This window comes from Strix aluco, chromosome 4 (assembly GCF_031877795.1).
Source record: "Strix aluco isolate bStrAlu1 chromosome 4, bStrAlu1.hap1, whole genome shotgun sequence".
NCBI classification, from domain to species: domain Eukaryota; kingdom Metazoa; phylum Chordata; class Aves; order Strigiformes; family Strigidae; genus Strix; species Strix aluco.
Window position 1 is genome coordinate 25,125,526 of NC_133934.1, and position 6,000 is coordinate 25,131,525.

Genomic DNA, 6,000 nt, shown 5'->3' on the forward strand with positions numbered 1-6,000 from the left:
GCCTTGGATTGAGCTAAACTGATTAACAATCAGCTTTTAGATTTAACTTTGGCCTTTCCCAACCTAAGTACTTATCTAAACACTCATCGTTCCTTTAAAAATTTCAGACATCAGCATTTCCTCAAGCTTTTCACATAAGCCTCTAGCCATAAAAGATAAAATTCAACAGTATGGCCTCCACCCATCTACAACCTTGAAAAGTACAAATGTAAATACATAGTCTCTTAAGAAGTTGAATATATTGAAGTTACTAAAGTGGGCAAAAAGTATCAGGCAGGCACTGTTTGTGTCAGAGAATAGTCTTTCATGTACCCATTAATGAAAAAAAAAAAAAGCCACAAAACAATCCAACATAAAAAAACCCCCACATGTTCAAGCATATAAAACCCCTACAATGGTAGTATATCAGTCTAACTGTTCTAAAGTTGGAGTTGCAATTGGTTATCTCAGCCGTTTCCACCTTCCTTGGCAGTTCTGGGGTTCATGGTGGTGTCTGGGTATTTTTTCCCCGAGGTGTGTTTATTTTCAGCCAGTATCATTCCCTCAATCCCTCCACCTTCAGCAGTAACAAAAAAGACACTTAGGAAAGTAGCTTTTAGTTATGTGTTTATAAATATATATTTTTTATATAAACATATATATTTATACCCACACACACTCTTCTCAGGATCTAAATACTGCTTTTTTCTACATGCAGTAGCTTTGCCCACACCTTATTCTGGAACACCTCCAGTGTCGTTACTTCAGGAACTCAAATTGCTATGTATTATCAGTTATTTAGATCCTAACCCATCTCTGTATAAACCACAAAACAATGCAGAGGATTACCTAGCACAGAACAAACTTCTTCCAAATTTGCAAGAACCATTACTTTGTGCAGTATATTTTATAAATAAAACATGTAGCAGACTGAGAAAGGAAGAAACTGCTCACTGAGAAGACATTTTGACTACAAAATGCCAGCACTGCCAGAAGCTGAAGTCCAAGCCATTTTCTGTTTCTGTAGTAATCTACGGCAGAATCCATAGAGATGTACGGCAGAATCCACCAAGAATTATAAAGACATGCTATAGATCTGGCCTAGCTATACAGTTAGGTATTCACAGTCACACATTTTGCCAGTCTGAGCAAAGGGTTATACTGAAACCTGTTCTGCTTTGACTACTCAGACGAAGATTCAAGTAACCAACAGCTGAACAAATCTACATACACTGCTGAATGTTTGTATCACAGGCTAGAAGATAAATACAGAATCGTTTCTTACAATGTTTTATCCTTACTAAAGGCTTAAGCTCAAGAAGTATACAGAAAAGCGGAACTCAAGGACCACCTTATCCAACATATTAATCTATTTCAATGTAATTAATATCAATTAAAAAAAAATCATTTAATCTCCTCCACGGCTTTAATTGTAGAGTAAGTCATAACAAACCTTAAAGAATGTTTGTGCAGCATTAGCTATGTAGTGTACATATATGATATATACACATTTGTATCATTCACATCCATATTTGTACCACCACAAGTTTAAGTAAACAATAGTCTTCAACATTAGTGCATACATCCTGTAAACCAAAACTTTTTCTCTCAGCAGCAAGGCCAAATAGATTTTTTCCCACAGTATTTGACAGAAATAAATATCAAAAAAGAAGATTAAAAAAGATGGGAATTTAGTCTTGCTTAAATAAAACTGATTTGTGCTGTGCTATCACATTCTCCAATATAGAGTAACTAAGACAAAAGTCATCATTCAACATGGTTACTAAAACCAGGAAAATGCTATAGCAGTTATACAAAAATCAAGCTTCTTGAAAGACCCTTAAATAGAAATAAGGGTAAAACATCTAAACTGCTATATGGAAAAAACAATACAAGGGAAACCATCTGGGCTTTTCTTCCAGGAAAATGTTTTGGCAGGGGATGAATTGCAATTTGTGTTGCACATCCCAAGCCTTATATGGGATCATCCAACTTTCTTTGATAGAAGATAATGCTTCTCACACTTCTTCTCAAACTGATTTTCACATTCTTCCTTTTCCCATCTTATGGAATGAGCTTAGAGAAGGAGGTACAACAACTCATAAGCGGCCTAACATTGTTCTTTCTGTTTTACTAAAAGCAACAGCTAAATAGCACCAAAGAAAAACGGCATCACTGGCACAGAAAAACATACGTAATTTTCAGGACCTCTCCTCACATGGAGGGTACCTGCATCTAACATTCCAAAAAGCCATTACCAGTTGATTCTGTATTTCTTCCATTTTATGATTTTCAAGTTGAAAAGTTTTCAATACAACACTAACTGGAAGATAGACGAATATGTATTGAAGCAAGCAAGCAACTCAACTTTTAGTAATTAAATGTGTGAACAGGAGGATACAGCTGAATATAGAAACACTCAATCGAGACTCTTTTTATCCCTTTTTAAGATGACTACAGAGATTAGCCTCAAGAAAGTCTCAAACCTTTAGAAGATAATCACACTTTAAGCAATCAGTTCAACAAACTCAAGCAAGTTCAGGCTTGCTCCCAGCTTCTACTAAACCACATACTAGATTAAGATCCAAATAAACCGGTAAAAAACCCAGAACGAAAAAAAAAAAAAAAAAAAAAAAAGACCACTACAACAAGATTTACCATGGAGCAGAATGAAATCTGCCAATAGTGAATTTCACCCTCCCATTGTACTTCATTGCATACAAACTGACAAGATTAACAGGCCTAGAAAACGTTGTGGATCATTAAAGATCTTTCAAAAAACCTACATAATGCAATCAGCATACTGACTGCATGTTAAAAAAAAACTCAAATGACCTTTTTAAAGTGGTTACTTAATTCATTAACATCTGGGTCAACTCAGAGCAAGATAACTGATTGCAACAATTCTGACAGAACTGTTCCCCTTCCAAAGGCAAGGAAATTACTAAGTGTAGTTCAACGCACTGAATAATTACGAAATACCTTTAATCACATCCTCTGTCAAAGTTTTGTTTTTTTTTTTTTTAATTTCAGAACACTTCTCTTCCAGAGAAAAGTTCAGCCACCTTCACTACCTCGGATTCAAACCTCATACTGCAAGAAATTCCAGTGGAACAACTTGCAGAGTCTCCGGAGTAAGGAACTGCATGGCATGAATAAGCAAGCTAAAGGTGGAATTGGTCGAGTACACTTTAGCAAATTGCTGTGGCAACACCGAGGGGATGTATCATTCACTTTTGTCTTTTATATCTAGGACATCCTAGCGGCTCTTTGACTTTCTCGAAGTGAACTTAAAGCATTCGCTGGTAGAATTTCCAGAAATATACTGGCAGCTAGCAAAATGTCTATCTGTGTCTGACTTCACAGAAACAACTCATAAATAATAGAGCACTGTTCCTTAGTATGACATTTACATACAGACCGTTAAAATAATTTAAACTAAAAAGGAAATAGGATGAAAGAAAAAAAAAAAAAAAAAACCCACACGCCTTATTTTCTACCTGCCTACAAGCTATTTCTTGTTAGATTCCAACTTCGGTATCTGACGCTCATCTGAGACATGCCCTGTACCAACCACTCCGCCTCGCCCCTGAACTCGCCGGTAACTCTGAAGTTACTCCCCAGCAGTGCGGTTTTCGCCGGCCGCCGCGCTGCCGGCGGGACCGGGACCTCCCGCATCACCGCAGCGGCCCCCGAAGACGCTCCGTGCCCGCAAGGGCCCGGCCCGGCCTGCGGAGCCGCCGGCGCAGGCCGCCGCGCACAGGGCAGCAGCGGGCAGCCCGTGCCCTCTGCCTCGCAAACTCCGCACCCCGCGGAGGCTGGCTTACCTCTGGCAAAAAGCAGCGGGTGAAGAGAGAGGCGGGGGAAGGAAGAACAAGACTTTAGATGGCTTCAGCTTTCTTTACTCCTCGCTCGCTTTCTTGCTTTCTTTCTCTTGCTTTCCTTCCTTCCTGCCTCCACACCCCACCCCACCCCACCCCCGGCAAGCCGCGCCCGCGGCGCGCAGCTCCCTCCCTCCCTCCCTCGCTCTCTCCCTCCCTCCCTCGCTCTCTCCCTCCCTCGCTCGCTCCCGCAGAAGGCGCCGCACCTGGGCGCGGGCGGGGAGCGCCTGCCGCTCCGCGCCCCTCCGCGCCGCTCCGCGCGTGGGCCGCCAGGGCGGGTGCTCAGGGCGTGCTCGCCGGGCAGCATATTTTTGGAGGAGTCCGGAGGAAGCTGGCAGTCGCAGCGCTGCCCCAGCGCATCGCTTCGCGGCCGGCCGCCCACCTGTCTGCCTGCCTGCCTGTCTGTCTGTCTGTGTGTCCGTCCGCAGCCTGGCCTGGTCCCTGGCGTGGCGTGGGGTGGCGGCGGGGCTCCCCCTCTGCCTGCCTGGGAGCTGTGAGGCAGCCGGCAGCCCAGTCGGCCCAGGGCTTCCCGCCGGCACCAAAGGGAGCCGCGCACAGCGGTTGAATGATCGCTCGCTTAAATAAAAAAATAAATATTACTAAGCTTTCAGAAGTACATGTAACTTCCCACTTCTAGGAATTCACCCACATCTGTGAACTACCATCACTCAGCTGAAACTATCCTTTTGCTACACAAAATGGTACTGAAAAGTACTTTCATGTACTCCATCAGTGTACACACATATCTTCCTCTTGAGGTATCAGTTCTGATTTTTTTTTTTTCTAATTAAATCCGAGGGCGTACCAGAAGGCTCACACTGTTGTGAATGAAGTCTGAGGTCAGTCATTGGGTTGAACCAGAAACGAAGCAAAAACTTACTGAAAAAAAGAGGACAGTAATTAAAGTGCTCATATAGGAGCAAGTAAACCTGGGTTCTTTTCCTGCTTCAAAGACTGCTTCCTACATGCTAAAGACAAGCCTTACTAAATAGCCTTACTAATAGTAAGATTGTTAAAAACCGCTGGTGCCATGGTAGTAAAATGAGATTTCAGGATCACAATTTTGAATGTAAACAACATTTTCACTCTCCAAGTCAAAACAGTTACAAGTCTGAAGTTCAGCATTACAGAACCAACTCCACCAGTGCCCAAGCACTTCTGAAAATCCTGCTGCAAGTCCTAATTATTAGATGCCAGCATCTAATTCTAATTATTAGAATACCAGTGTACCCAAAAATACAGCTAATTTTGCCTCTTAAACTTGCATTACGCAAGCAAATTTTGTGGCAAGAAAGCCCCACTCCAGTGCAAACTTTTGGTTTTGAGTTTTTCGAGAACCTGAAAAAACTCATTTGTGTTCTTGCTTGACTTACTAATGTTTTTGCTGAGTCTCACTCAGTGTCATTCACACTTATTTGCAAAGGGACCCATATGTTTCCAAACCAAGTTAGTGCACAGCTATGATTCAGGTAAGTATACTAACACCCTTTTTGGTCATAGCATTTCTGGATTGTAACCTAATGACTCACAGAGTCATTCAATCACAGATTTGCCAAAGATTTCCAGCTAAGCCTAGCTTCCTGTCAGAACAGGAAGAATGCCAATGAAAGATTCAGGCCTTGTAAACAACAAAAGACCTGCCCCCTTTGTGAGGCTTACCCTGCCATGCGAAAACCCAATTAATTAGCAGTTTATGCTGGGCTGAATTTTTTTCCTGTAAATCTTAAGGTATGGTCATTGATTAATACCCTTGAGCTTTTCTCTCTTCTCTGTCAAGAAATTCCCAAGTCCTTTCTGTAAAGTCCACCTTTCTTTCTTTTCCAGGAGACCCATGTGATTTGCCCATGTAAGTGGGCCAGCAGTAGAGACTACAGGTAATGGTCCCCTCAGTGCTTGTCTTTAAAACAGACATCAGTCTCCCATGGAACTCACGAAAAGGGATTGCCCTCAGCACATTTATACCTGTGCAGTAGTAGCACCTCCCCTCAGAGCATAACATGACACTGCACCCTGACACACTGTGTCTCAACCACAATTATTTACTTTTCTTGGCCACAATATGAGACCACAAGATCTGACATTTTTTCCACACATTTGGGAGGGGTGGGGGAGCTGGCAAGGAATGGAAGAAATAAACATT

At 42.1% G+C, this 6,000-nt stretch overlaps 1 protein-coding gene across 1 annotated transcript in view; it reads right to left on the bottom strand.

Annotated features, from left to right (window-relative positions):
• The window catches only part of ARAP2 (ArfGAP with RhoGAP domain, ankyrin repeat and PH domain 2), a 141,503-nt gene extending 137,599 nt beyond the window's left edge, over positions 1-3,904 (bottom strand). Inside the window, exon 1 of the mRNA XM_074822309.1 lies at positions 3,807-3,904. The gene's annotated coding sequence lies outside the window, so the exon portion shown is untranslated. The remainder of the gene's footprint in view (positions 1-3,806) is intronic.
• Between the last annotated feature and the right edge of the window lie 2,096 nt (positions 3,905-6,000).